Source organism: Pan troglodytes, chromosome 8 (genome assembly GCF_028858775.2).
Source record: "Pan troglodytes isolate AG18354 chromosome 8, NHGRI_mPanTro3-v2.0_pri, whole genome shotgun sequence".
NCBI lineage: Eukaryota > Metazoa > Chordata > Mammalia > Primates > Hominidae > Pan > Pan troglodytes.
In genome coordinates, this window is record NC_072406.2 from 29,159,538 (window position 1) to 29,173,824 (window position 14,287).

The following is a 14,287-nucleotide window of genomic DNA, read 5'->3' on the forward strand; positions in this document are numbered from 1 at the left end:
CTCAAAACTTTCACAAACTTTATATCATACAGGAAATAATATATAAGATTTAAATGGTAGACAACTCATCAATCTTTTGTAACAGAAAAATAAAGTCAAAACCAGTGATAGATATGATACTTTGCCAAACTCTTAAGCATTTGCTCCTTTAAAAAATATCACACAAAAGGAACAGAGAAAAATGAGTTTATCTTTCACAAAAGAAAAACTAACCTGATAGCACCAGAAGGAAACAGTAAAACATGGCGGTCAAGACTAGGACCTGTGGAACCTGATAGAATACTTGACGGTTCTGTGACTTCAGGCAGGTCTCCTGCTTTCTGAACCTCAGTTTCCTCTTGTAGAAGGTAGAGATCATATCACTTGCAATCCTCTAGTGATGGTAAGAAAGCTAAATGGGATGATACACGTAAGACACCTAGCTTTGTGCCTATCACATTTTAAGCACTTGATACATGTTAGACATTATTATCACTTTTAGTTAACAGCTGAATTTTCTTGTCAGATCTCTGTAAACCATGGTGGCATATTAGAATTACGGCCACTCAACAAAAAGTTGTAAAAATACAGTCCATCAATCCATTCTTCCATCTCTCTTGAAGTGCTCTGGACGATCTTTTCTCGACATTTTTTGTACTTGATATTGTATCAGAATATTGTAGTTTGAAAGAAACTTAAAAACCACGTATTCAGGGATTTTGCTTAAGGTGTAGAAAGCCAAAAAGAATATGTTCAGCATTCTTACAATAAAAAGATGGAATGTATATGAAATTTTAAACTTTCCTGAATGCATTAGAGGGCTTAAGTCACAGGGAAAGTCTAAAGCTGAGAGTGGTAAAATAACAGAAAAAAATAAACAAAAAAAATTCCAGCAGTGCCGCCACAACCCTAAGCACAAAGTGTCGCTGGAGGAATTTGAATTCTAGGGTGCACTCAAGGCAACCACACAAAAACAAAACCAAAATCCAGGTCAAGTCATGGCTACACTGACTCAATCCCCATACTGATTATCTACCAAATTAAGATGTTGTGCCCATTTGCAGGCGCAAATGCTATTTATATCAGGACTGTTGTTTTATGCAAGATGTCTGACATTCAAACAAGAATTATGAGAAACATTGACAGGCAAGAAAATACACACTGTCAATAAAATCAAAACCACACTCTAATACGCTCCAGATGTTGCAAGTCACATAGGAAATTTAAAATAGCTATGATTCATGTGTTAATATGATTAATAGTGAAAAAGATGCACCACATATGTGACTAAATAGGGAGTTTCAGCAAACGAAATAAAACTATAAGAAAATGATAACAGAAATAATGTCTTTGATGGGCTCAGTAGGAAAGACTCTGACACAGGTGACAGCTGACTGAGATCATTAAAGTGTTGAAATTTAAAAAGAAATTGTCAATCCCAATGTATATATGCAATGAAAATATCTTTCAATAACAGGAGGAAAATAAAGACATCTTCAAATAAAAACTGAGAAGCCTTCAAACAAAAAACACTCACGAAATTTATAACAAGAATATCTGTGTTTCAAGAAATGTTAAAGAAATTTCTTCAATCAGAAAAAATACTAGACAGAAACTATGATCTATGAAGAGTGCTAGAAATGGCAAGAATAAAGGAATATATAAAATTTATTTTCTCATTTAAATTGCTCTAATAGCAAATTATTTCTTTAAAACAAATAAGTAGCAATTCATTGTGTTTTAGCATTCTGTATATTGTGTGCAGTGAACTTCTTTAAAAAAGCCTTATGTAGTATGGTTGCCATAGCAACCATAGTACAGAAGATGGACATGAGCAATTAAGAGTATATGGTTATGAAGTCATTACATGACATGTGAAATTATATAATATTATTTGAAGACAGGCTGTGATTAATCACAAATGTATATTATGACCTCTAAGGAAATGACTAATGTCTTTTTTTTTACAGAGCTATAAATAATAAGTTAATAGTGAACATAAAAGTGGAATCATAAAGTACTCAATATATTAGGAGGCAGAAAAAGAGGAAGAAAAAACCAAAGAATAGATGAGACAAGTAGAAAACTAGAAAAATGGTATATTTTTATTAAGATCAACAACTGCATTAAATATAAATGGTATAATACATTATTAAAAGACAGAGATTGTCATATTGGATTAAAAATTAAATGACCGAACTTTATATTATTCACAAGCAACCCACTATAAAGACACAGATAGACAAAAAGAGAAAATATGTTATAAAACAAATCATTCAAATAAAAATATAAGTAAAGTGACTATATGTTTATCAGACAGAGTTTATTTCATAACAAGGAATATGAGAGATAAAGAATAATATTATCTAATAATAAAGGGTCAAGGTACCAAGAAGATACAATGATCCAAAATATGTATTCAACTAACAATGCTTCAAAATATACAAAGCAAAAACTTACAGAATTATAAGAGAAATAGACAAGATTGCAATCATAACAAAATTTATGCTTCTCTTTCAGTAATAAAACGAGCAGTCAGAAAGTCAGCAAAGATATAGAAGATGTGAATAACACTATAAACCAACTTTATCTAATTGACACTTACACAATACTTCATTTAGTAATAGCAGACTAACCATTCTTCTCAAGCACATATCCAAGGTATTCTGAGCCATAAAAGAAAAATCACATTTAAAAGAATTGCAATCATGTGAAGTAATTTTCAAAAACATAACGAATTAAATTAAAAATCGATAGCAGAAAGACATCATAAAATACCAAATACTTGATTTCAAGACTAACTATAAGGATACAAATATAGAGATAGCCTGGGATTGATGAAAGGATAGACATATAGCTCAGTGGAACACGAAGTCCAGATATGGAATCACACATGTACAGTCAGTGGATTTTCAACAAAGGGGAAAGGGCAATTCAATGGAGGAAAGATATTTAGTGTAATAAATGGTGCTGAAATAATGGGCTATTCATATGGGAAAAAACTAAATCCTGGTTCTTATCCTGTACCATATGCAAAAATTAGCTATAAAATAGATCATAAACATACATGTAAAATGTAAATTTAAAACTTATAGAAGAACAGGTAGAAATTTTGTGACCTTGGGTTGACCATGTTTCCTTAGGTATAACAAAACACAATAAATAAAGAAAAAAATTATAAGTGACTTTCATCAAATTAAGAGTTCTGTTCTTTAAATGTCACTTTTAGAGAATGAAAAGATAAGGCAGAAATGGGAAGAAAATATTGCAAAACACACATGATAAATATCTCCCTTCCAGCATAAAAAGGAATTCCCAAAACTCAATAATAAGAAAACAATCAACTCAATTTTTAAAAAGGCAAAGGCTTTTGGGGGAAAAAACCCACTTCACCAAAAAAATATATAAGGGATAAAATCAGTAAACTAAAAGACAAGTCAGTAAAAATATACCTACTGAGGTCCAAAAAGAAAAAGGCAAGGAAAGTAAGATATGTGAAGCATGGTAAACATTCTTTAAAATTGGATAAAGTCCTCAAAAGAGAGAAAAGAGAGAATAAGGATGAAATAATATTTAAAGATACAGCCAGGTATTTTTCAGAGCTGATAAAAAACATCAACCCATAGAATCAAGAAGCTCCTGAAGCCTCAGTCAGAACAAATATAAGGAAAACCACACCAAAGAACACCAATTAAACTGCTGAAAATGAAAGATTAAAAGAAATCTTAAATGGCTGTACAGAAAAGGGGCATATTAACTTTAGAAAATAAGTACAAGACTGGCTGAGTTTACCACACACTATAGAAGCTGGAGGAAAATATGATATTTTTATAACTTTTTATACATTTAAGGAGTACAAGTGCATTTTTGTTACATGGATGTAGTGTGTGATGATGAAGTCTGGGCCTTTAGGGTAACCATCACCCAAATAGTGTACATTGTATCTATTAAGTAATTTCTTATCCTTCACCCACTTCCCAATGTCTATTATAGAACCATATCATTCTTTCAATAATGCTCACATTTTTAAACAAGCGTGAGAACTTTCACTAGCTGACCTACACTAAAGTAAACTGTAGGAGGAGTTTAGTGGAATGAAAATTAATTTCAGAGAGAAATGTAACAATATATGAAGACCCATGGAAAGGAAAAGATGCTTGTAAATTTAAATGATTACTGACTGTACAAAACAATAGATAATGTTGGGTGTTCAAAATCTGTGTGGGATTAAATTGTGTGATAATAATAATACAAAGTTGTGAGAGAGTAAATAAAGTTGGTTTGCTCTAAAACTCTAGCATTGGCTGAGTGGGGTTGCTGACACTTATAATCCCAGAACTTTGGGAAGCTGAGGCAGGAGGATCACTTGAAGCCCAGAGTTCAAGACCAGCCCGGGCAGCATAGCCAAACTCTGACTCAACTAAATTAATTAATAACTCTAGCATTAACTGGGAAGTGGTCAGGTAATTTGCATAACATTTTTTAAGTAAAATATCATGTTATAAGTTATAAAGTAGCCATTAATGGAAATAGGAAAAGAACGTAGAACTTGCTAGCTAATAAAAGGAAAAGGTGAATAATAAAGACCTTTATTAGTCAAGAAGACAGAAGAGAAAAAAAAAAGGAAGAATATAAAATGGGAGGGGGTGAAAATAGAGAACATTTTAGATTGTAGTTTTAAACACAAACAAAATTGTAATTACATGAAGTGCACACAGGCTACATAATCCAATTTGAAGACTGAAATTAACAGATTGGTTACAAAACCCAGATTCAATGATAAGCTGCTTACAAGAAACACTTCTTAAATAAAAGAACACAGAAATGTTGTAAAGAAAAAAATGGAAAAAGATGAACTACAGAAACACTAACTAAAGGATGGCTTGTGTAGCCTTACTAATAATTGTCACAGATGATTAAGGCTTAATTGGAAATAAATATGAATATTTCATAACTATGATTTTAATCCATAGTGAATATAATACAATTCTACATCTATAAATACCCAATAACATAGTTTTAAAAATAAATTACATAACTAAAAGGACAAGTATTAAATTCATAATTATAATGTAAGACTTTTGTTGTCTCTATAGTTCTTAGAAGAAACAGACAAAAAAATCAAATATATCTATTTGAAAGACCTAGTACAGTTACTGTCTGTGGCTGAGGTTTCCACTACAGATGCAAGAAAAAGGGTCCTGTGCTTTCTGTCTATCTGATTGACTACTGAAGTTGTCAAATGGTTTTTCTTCATCCATCAGGCTGATCATATGATTTTTCTTCTTTTGTCAGTTAAGTTAATCAACTAAATTAATTTTCAACTAAATGAAATAATTATCAATGAACCACTTTGCACTGCTGAAATGAGACTCATGTGGTAATATTGTATTATCCTTATCTGCCTGTATTTAATATTCCAGTGTTGTGTTTCAGATGTTTTACATTTAATGCCATGACAGGGATTAGCCTCTACTTTAAAATTCTTGGTAAACAAAGAATAAAAGGAAAATCTCTCATTAAATAAAGAGTAACTACAAATAAAACATGTAAAGAACTTCATATTTAAGTATGGGTTACTGAAAGCTTTTCTCCTGAAATAAAAAAATCAAAAATATAGTCTATTAGTTTATTTAAATATTATACTGGAGATCTTAGCCAGTACAGTAAGACAAGAAAAATATCGTAAGTATTAGAAAAGAAGAGGAAAAAAAAGGTCATTTGCAGAGGACATTTTGGTGTTTACAGAAGAACTGTTGGAATTAATAAGCCAATCTACAGAAGTCATTCAATATGAGGTTAAAATACAATAACTGGTTGTATTTGTATCAATGACAAAATTTACAAAAGTGATATTATTCACAGTAGAATCTAAAATATCAAATAGGAATTAATGTAACAAGTGGTATCAAAAACATTACTGTACTTTACTACACTAAAAACTACAAAATATTATTGTGAGAAATTAAAGAAGGCCTAATAAATGGAGAAATATTCATGCTCATAGATATGAAGACTGATATTGATTATCCCTGAAATACTGCATAAATTTAATGGAATACCAGTAAGAATTTCAACCAGTTTGCTTGTGGAAATTTACAAAATAATTTTAAGGTTTACATTTTATAATCAGAGAAAGGTGAGTTAACGAAAAGGTCCAAGGATATGCAGGGAAACCTTGAAGAATAAAATATAACTGAAGGATGCCCATCACGAGGTATCAACCCCTATCATACCCATATATATCATGTGACAAAGGTGGCATTATAAAGTGGTGTTGAAAGAATGGGAAAACATTAAAAATTGTTTACAAAGTAAACATGTTTTACAAAGTAAAAATGTTTAGATAGAGAAATATTCTTAAACGAGAATAAAAAACTCTAAAAATGAAGTTTGGAAATCTGACCTCATTAAAAAATATTTTCCATGCAACAAAAGAGATTGTATGCCATTTAAAACATGAGATCAACTGTAGGACTGTATTTGTATACAACCAAAAGAATATTATATTGAACATTCGAAATACAACCAAAAGAATATTATATTGAACATTTGAAATGTTCAAGAAATCCTACAAATTCATGAGTATAACTCAAGACAACTAAATAGAAAAAAATAATCAAGTAATATTTATAGGCGATTTGTTAAAAAACTCTAAATATTCAATCAATATATGAAAGGCTGTTTAATCTTATCAGGATCCATATAAATGCAATTTGAAGCAGCTATCAGATATAGTTTTGCATTCATTAAATCAGTAAAAATTTAAAATCCTGATTATTAAGTGTTGACGAGCCTATGGGAGAATAGGCTTTCTTATACATTGGTGGTGGCACTCTTTAGAGAGAAGTTGGGTAATATAGACGGCCCTCAACATATAACGGTTTGACTTAAAATTTTTTGGCATTATAATGGTGCAAAAGTGATGTGCCTTCAGTAGAAATGATGTGTCAAGTACCCATATAACCATTCTGTTTTTCACTTGTAGGTCAGTAATCAATGAATTACACGAGCTAGTCAACACTTTATTTTAAAATAGGCTTTCTATTAGATGATTTTGCCAACTATAGGCTAATGTGAGTGTTTTGAACATTTTTAAGATAGACTAGGTGTATTCAATGAATTTTTTACACATTATTTTCAACTTAAAATGGGTTTATCAGGTGATAACCCAAATGTAAGTTGAGGAACATTTGTAATTTCCAGTAAAGCTGAGGAAACATATGCCCAGCAATTCCACTTCTGGGTATACAACTTCAAAAAAAATTAACAAGTATACAAATAATTGCATTGTTCAATGTGACCTTGTATTAATGTAAAACTGGGAACAATATCAATATCATCCATAGAGGATTAAATGTGGTATAAGCATTCAATGAAACTGATACATCAATTAAAATGAATGAATCATTATGGATTAATCTCAAAAGCATAATTTAAGTGATTAAGAAAACAAGTTAAAGGTTATGGGCAGTATATAATTCATAAAATTGGTAAAAATCCACACAATCATCTTCTATGTTATTAACATATCCGTATTTGTTAATGGTATAAAATTAGCAGGGAAGGAAATTTTCTAATTTAAGAATGGCGGTTACTTCTGGGGAAGAGGAAAGAGATGTATAGTAGAGATGATAGAAGAGATGAGGGGATAATCTTGAACACTTTATGTCTCTTTAAAAAAGGAATCTCTGGTGACATTGTAAAACATTAATATTTGTAGTATCTGGGCATTTCACAGATACTTCTTACATTTATATGTATATTTTTCTTTAAGTTTGAAATATTTCATAATAAAAGCATTAGAAAGTTAGTGACCCTGATAGGGGATGGTAGCAATGGAAACAGAGATAGAAAACAATTAAGGAATCTGAACTGATAAAATTGTCGTCTTGGCACCTTATTAGCCAATGCGGTTGGGGAGAGGGAGGGAGGGCAGGGAACTGAGGCAGATAACAGAGAGATCAAAGATGAAACAAAAGTGTTAATCTTAGGTGGGGCAGATGTTGGAGTGGGTGGGGGGAGGCTGGATTTGAGGAATATGGGGAGAATATGGGGTAGGAGGCTTGGGAAGGAGAGGATGAGTTTACTTTTTAAAAATAGTGAGTTGGAGATGTTAAGACATGCAGTTATAGATGTCAGCAGAGAGTTGAAACTGGCCAGTCAGGAGAGAAATTAGGGATGAAGCTCTAGTGTTTGAAAGCAATCGAACTGATAACTAGAACTGTGAGTTCAATAAGTTCCCAGGAAGTGAAGGTCAAGAGAGAAAAGGAGAAGAACCACAGCAAAGTTTTTTGTACAACATCTACAGTGTGGTATGAGCCTGCCATGAGGAGCCACAAAAGAAAATGTAAGAGGCTCCAGAGAACAAAAGCCAGCCTGGCCTAGAACCCAAGTGGAAAAGAGGACCTCACGAAGGAGTTGCGGTCTTGATGGTCAGTGTAGTGAAGGAGGGAGGGAAGGTGAGAATGGAGGTAAAACTGCTGTGTTTGCTATTGGTGGGAGTGTAAATTAGTTCAACTCTTGTGAAAACTGTATGGTGATTCCTCTAAGAGCTAAAAGCAGAACCACCATTCAACCCAGAAATCCCATTACTGGATATATACCCATAGGGAATAGAAATCTTTCTACCAGAAAGACACATGCACGTGAATGTGCACTGCAGCACTACTCACAATAGCAAAGACATGGAATCAACCTAAATGCCTATCAATGACAGACTGAATAAAGAAAACGTGGTACAGATGCACCATGAAATACTATGCAGCCATAAAAAAGAATGAGATTATGTCTTTTGCAGGAACATGGATGGAGCTGGAGGCCACCATCCACAGCAAACTAATGCAGGAACATGGATGGAGCTGGAGGCCACCATCCACAGCAGACTAATGCAGGAACAGAAAACCAAATACCATATATTCTCGCTTACAAGTGGGACCTAAATGATGAGAACTCATGAACACAAAGAAGGGAACAACAGACACTGGGGTCTACTTGAGGGTGGAGGGTGGGAGGACAGAGAGGAGCAGAAAAGGTAACTACAGAGCACTGGGCTTAATACCTGGTGATGAAATAATCTGTAAAGCAAACCCCCATGACATGAGTTTGCCTATATAATAAACCTTCACCTGTACTCCCGAAACAAACATACGAGTTAAACACACACACACACACACACACACACATAACTGTTGTGTTTGGCAACTAGGAGGCCTCTGATGACCTTAGGAAGAAGGAGAGAGGATGGTGGCTACCAGGATGCTTGTCTGGCTAATAAATGTGTGCAGAAAGAATTGGGAGCAAAAATGAATCACTGCATCCTGGACTCTCCGTGTGAGCTGCTGTCACTGTTTCCGCCCATTCTAGTGGCTCCCCTGAGCCTGGCATTGCTCCAGACTCGGTGCGTGCCCACCTGGCTGCTGCCATCCCCTCACCTTCCTCCTGTGGCTGTAAGCTGAAGAGTGTTGGGGAAGTGACTCAAAAATAAAACTGTTTATCCCGGCCCTGCATAAATAAATGTCACTTCACTCTTCCCTGCCTCTGAATCACTGATATCCTGTATTTCGCTGATCTTGTTTATCCTTGAAGTTGTCCTCAAACATTTCCCAGTCTCCTGAATTGCATACAAAAATAACGAATATTTTTAAAAGTGTAATTGCTGTTGTTTGTTATTTTGTCCTGCCACTGTGCTTCCTTATGCCATCTGGACTGGAGGTGGACTTGTTAAAAAAACACCCAGAAAGGACACTCTCACTAATTTGAGCCTTAAAGAGAGAAGGAAGTCCTTAGTCTCTCTCCCCAGCAAACAGATCTTTATAGAGTTTCCTGGCCCCACAGGCAGCCAAGACGTTGCTAAATCTGGGAAGCTTATCGAGAGCAGTCTGAGACTTCTCTCCACAACTGTGTTCAGTTACACATGGTCTGTTTGTTGCTTTAAACGAATATCACAGGCATAATCATAACATACACCTGTATGGAACTGCGCACTTTTCAAATTAGTTCCACACACAAGACAGAATTTCATCATCCCCAAAACTCTGAAGTCCTGAGACTCAGAGAGGCTACATGATCAAGGAGAAAAGCATGTCAAGTCGAATGGCGCCAGGACTTCCAATTTTCCATCCAGTGCTCTGCACCAGTGTGGATCATCTTCAGCGGGCTTCACCACTGAGACGTGAGATATGACTTTGCCTACAACAGCAATTAGGAGGGGGGAAATGAAAAGGTCAATTTCCACTCCACATTGATAGATACATGATTGAGTCATTATTTCTCTGTGCCAAAGCTGGAACAAAATGTATCCAGCAGAGTTCCTTTTAAGGAGAGCATTGTGTGTGTGTGTGGACAATGTTACCTAACAAGCCAGCCTTGGTAGAATCCTAGATCACAACTGGTTTGAGTTTGCCCTCTACCAGGCAAGGAGAGGAACTTCTTGATTTAATTGGGAGGAGAGGGAAAGAAAGGAGGAAAAATATATGGGAACAGACCCAGGGAAAGACCAAAGTCCTTAAGTTCTGTATTATTATTATTATTATTATTATTATTATTATTATTGAGACAGAGTCTCATTCTATCACCCAGGCTGGAATGCAGTGGTGCAATCTTGGCTCACTGCAATCTCAGGTTCAAATGATTCTCCTGCCTCAGCCTCCTGAGTAGCTGGGATTACAGGTATGTACCACCATACCTGGTTAATTTTTTGTATTTTTAGTGGATATAGGGTTTCACTATGTTTGCCAGGCTGGTCTTGAACTCCTGACCTCAAGTGATCTGCCCACCCCAGCCTCCCAAAGTGCTGGAATTATAGGTGTGAGCCACCGCGCTTGGCTATGTTCTGTATTATAAAGATCTCCCTGATCCAGCAAATCTGCAGGCAAATAATGAAGCACATGGAAAGGCTGGGTCAGGTGCATGTCTTTTGGACAATGTGTGGATCCCCCAAATCTGCAGGTAAAGAATGAAGCACATGGAAGAGCTGGAGCGGGTGCATGTCTTTTGGACAACAGGTGGATACTTTATGTCGCTATTTAAAAGGGTAGAAAACACCTGGGGGCTGAGAGATGACTAAAAATTCAATTAGGCCAGGTGCAGTGGTTCATGACTGTAATCCCAGTATTTTGGGAGGCTAAGAAAGGTAGATGGCTTCAGCCCAGGAGTTTGGGACCAGCCTGGGCAACATAGCAAGACCCTGTCTCTAAAAAAAAAAATACAAAAATTAGCCAGGTATGGTGGCATGCACCTGTAGTCCCAGCCATTTGGCAGGCTGAGGTGGGAACATCGCTTGATCTCAGGAGGTTGAGGCTGCAGTGAGCTGTGATCATGTCATTGCACCCTAGCCTGGGTGACAGAGCAAGACCCTGTTTTTTTGTTTGTTTGTTTGCTTTAGCTTTTTCTAAAAAAAAAAAAAAAAGAGAGAATTCAATCAAGGATGCCAGAAAAGTTGTGCAAGTTCTCTGAACTGTCACAGGTTGTGGGTTTGAGATTTAAGCCAAGTTCAACCACATTTATGAAGGGCAGGAGGTATCAGCAGGCATCTGGGTTACTTTACTAATCAGAGTACATTTTCAAAGTACTTATTTGCATGTCTTTGATCCAGTGTCTAATTAAATACACAAAAGAAAACCATGTGTATATACATATACAAATATACACACACACAGTTTCCTTAGAATAATTGAGAAAAATGTGTCATTGTGATATAGAATTTTAGTTTAAGTGGGGAAGAACATTATAGTTTCACTTGCACTCTCTTGAAAAGGGAATAATGAGTGCATGCTCACTGGAGACATTTAAGAAGATACTGATGAGATCTGTGGAGGATATTATAGAGGCAGCTCCTTCACTGGCTAGAACACTGATTCCCATCAACTCTAAAATCTGTCCTTTATTTTTTTAATTACAAGAGAAAAACAAAGGGCATGAAGCCTTCAGAAATTCCACCTAAGGTAATTTCTAAATCTTAATAACACAAAAGACAAGCATAGCAAAGAATTTAAGTGTAATTTGGCCTTAACTTTCAATTTCTGACAGGGTTAGATATTTTCTCCACTGAGTCATCTGATAGCAGTTTGATGCTGAAGCTCTTTATCCTTTGACTCAGATGACTGGATTCTGAATGAAAGGGCTGGGGCAGGTTTTATACACTCATAGTAGCATTTTCAGATCTTTTATTTCACAACAAAGATGCACCTTTCCTCTTCCTTATTATTGCTGATGATGCGAAGAAAGGCAGGGAAGTGCTGAATGAAAAGAGATGCATGTCTAATTTTCATTGCAAGAGAGACACCGTACAAAGTGTTTTACAAAGTGGAAAACTCAAGGATTAAAAAAAACACCCAAACAACAACAAAACCCCTCCTTCAGTTTTGTCTAACACCAAACCATGAGATTGAGCCCAGCCAATAGATTGTGATTCCAGGTGAAGACCGCAGGCAGGCACAATTGGTACCATGCAGCATGTGGAAACTGTGAAATGTAGGGTAAAACTGCAGAATTTAAAGTCACACATTGATAAGATCACAAGCTAGAACTCTTTGAGACAGGAAGAAAGCAAGCTTAGGTAGAACTGACCTATGAAATGAAGGAAGAGAAGAAGGGACGAGAAACTCTGGGAACGTGAAGGGGGCATCACAGGCGGTCAAGAAATAGGATAAGTGTATTTGCTTCCTTTTGCTGCTGTGACAAGTAACCACAAACTTAGTGGCTTAGAGCAATACAAGTTTATGATCCTACAGTTCTGAAGGTCAAAAGTCCAAAATCACTCTCAGGGGGCTAAGTTCAAACTATCGTCTGGCCTGTGTTCCTTCTGGAGGCTCTAATAGAGAAAACATTCCTTGCCTTTTCCAGCTTGTAGAGGCTGCTGATATTCCTCAGCTCATGGGGTGCTATGGTTTGGCTGTGTCCCCACCCCAATCTAATCTTGAATTGTAGCTCCCCTAATTCCCACATGTTGTGGGAGGGACCCGGTGGGAGGTAATTCCCATCAAGCAGGTAATTGAAGCAGGGGGGCAGTTTCCCCCATACTGTTCTTGTGGTAGTGAGTAAGACTCACCAAGCCCCTTTCGCTTGGTTCTCATTCTCTCTTGTCTGCTGCCATGTAAGACGTGCCTTTTGTCTCCCGCCATGATTGTGAGGCCTCCCCAGCCATGTGGAACTGTGAGTCCATTAAACCTTTTTTCTTTATAGATTACCCAAGTCTCAGGTATGTATTTATCAAGCAGCATGAAAACGGACTAATACATGGGGGCATCACTCTAACTTTTGCTTCCACGGTCACATTGTCTTCTTTCATCTTTATCCTCCCATAACCCTCTTAAAAGGATCCTTGGGATCACATGGACTGCACTTGGATCATCCAGGAAAACCTCTCCATTTCAGCATCTTTAATTTAATCACATCCATGAAGTCCTTTTTACTATCTACGGTATCTATTAGGTCGGTGCAAACGTTATTGTGGTTTTTGCCATTGGCAAAAACTTTGGATTACTAAAAATTTTACTAAATTTTAGTTTCTTATCCAACTCAAAGCTCTTCTTCTCCCTATCCTATAGGATAGGAGAAGGGGATAATTTACTAAAATTACTAAAAATTACTTTGGATTACATCCAAAGCAATGGCAAAAACCACAATAACGTTTGCACCAACCTAACATTAACAAGTTTCTTGCATTAGAAGGTGGACATCTTTTGGGTGTGTGGGGGAGGTAAAATGCAGCCCACCACAGAAGGTGGCATCAAAAATACCATCAGGAATATTTGTGATCATAGTAAAGTATATGAATGAACATTTTAGTAAACAGGGAACAACCAGCCTAATCATCTGGGAAATCTCCCTGTGGGGTGAAGAGTTGATGTCAATATACATTGATACGGTGCCACCTGCATGCCAGGATTTGGAGGGTGAGAGATTTTTGATCCTAGCTATGGAAAAAAATATCTTGTGTTCTCCCTCGTCTCCTTGGTACTTTGTCATTCCTGTCCCTCTCCTGGAAAATTATTTAGCTTTTGGTTCTCTACTTAGACATTCGAGGAAATTTTATATGAGACCCTACATCCTCTCAAGACAGGGAACTCCCTGACCTCACCTCTTTCAGGACGGAAGAAGGATTTTCTCCATGAAACCAAGGGAGGCTGATTCCAAGACAATCACTTGTAAAGTCGATGAGCCTCTGAACTGGATTTCCACTCAGATGGGTCCAGGGCTATCTGTTCTGAAACTTTAATGTGTCTAATTCTGTAGGGCTCTCTTGGAGTGGAGGAAAGAGAAACATGCCAATGACGATTGCAGGAGCAGTATTAAAGCACCTTGT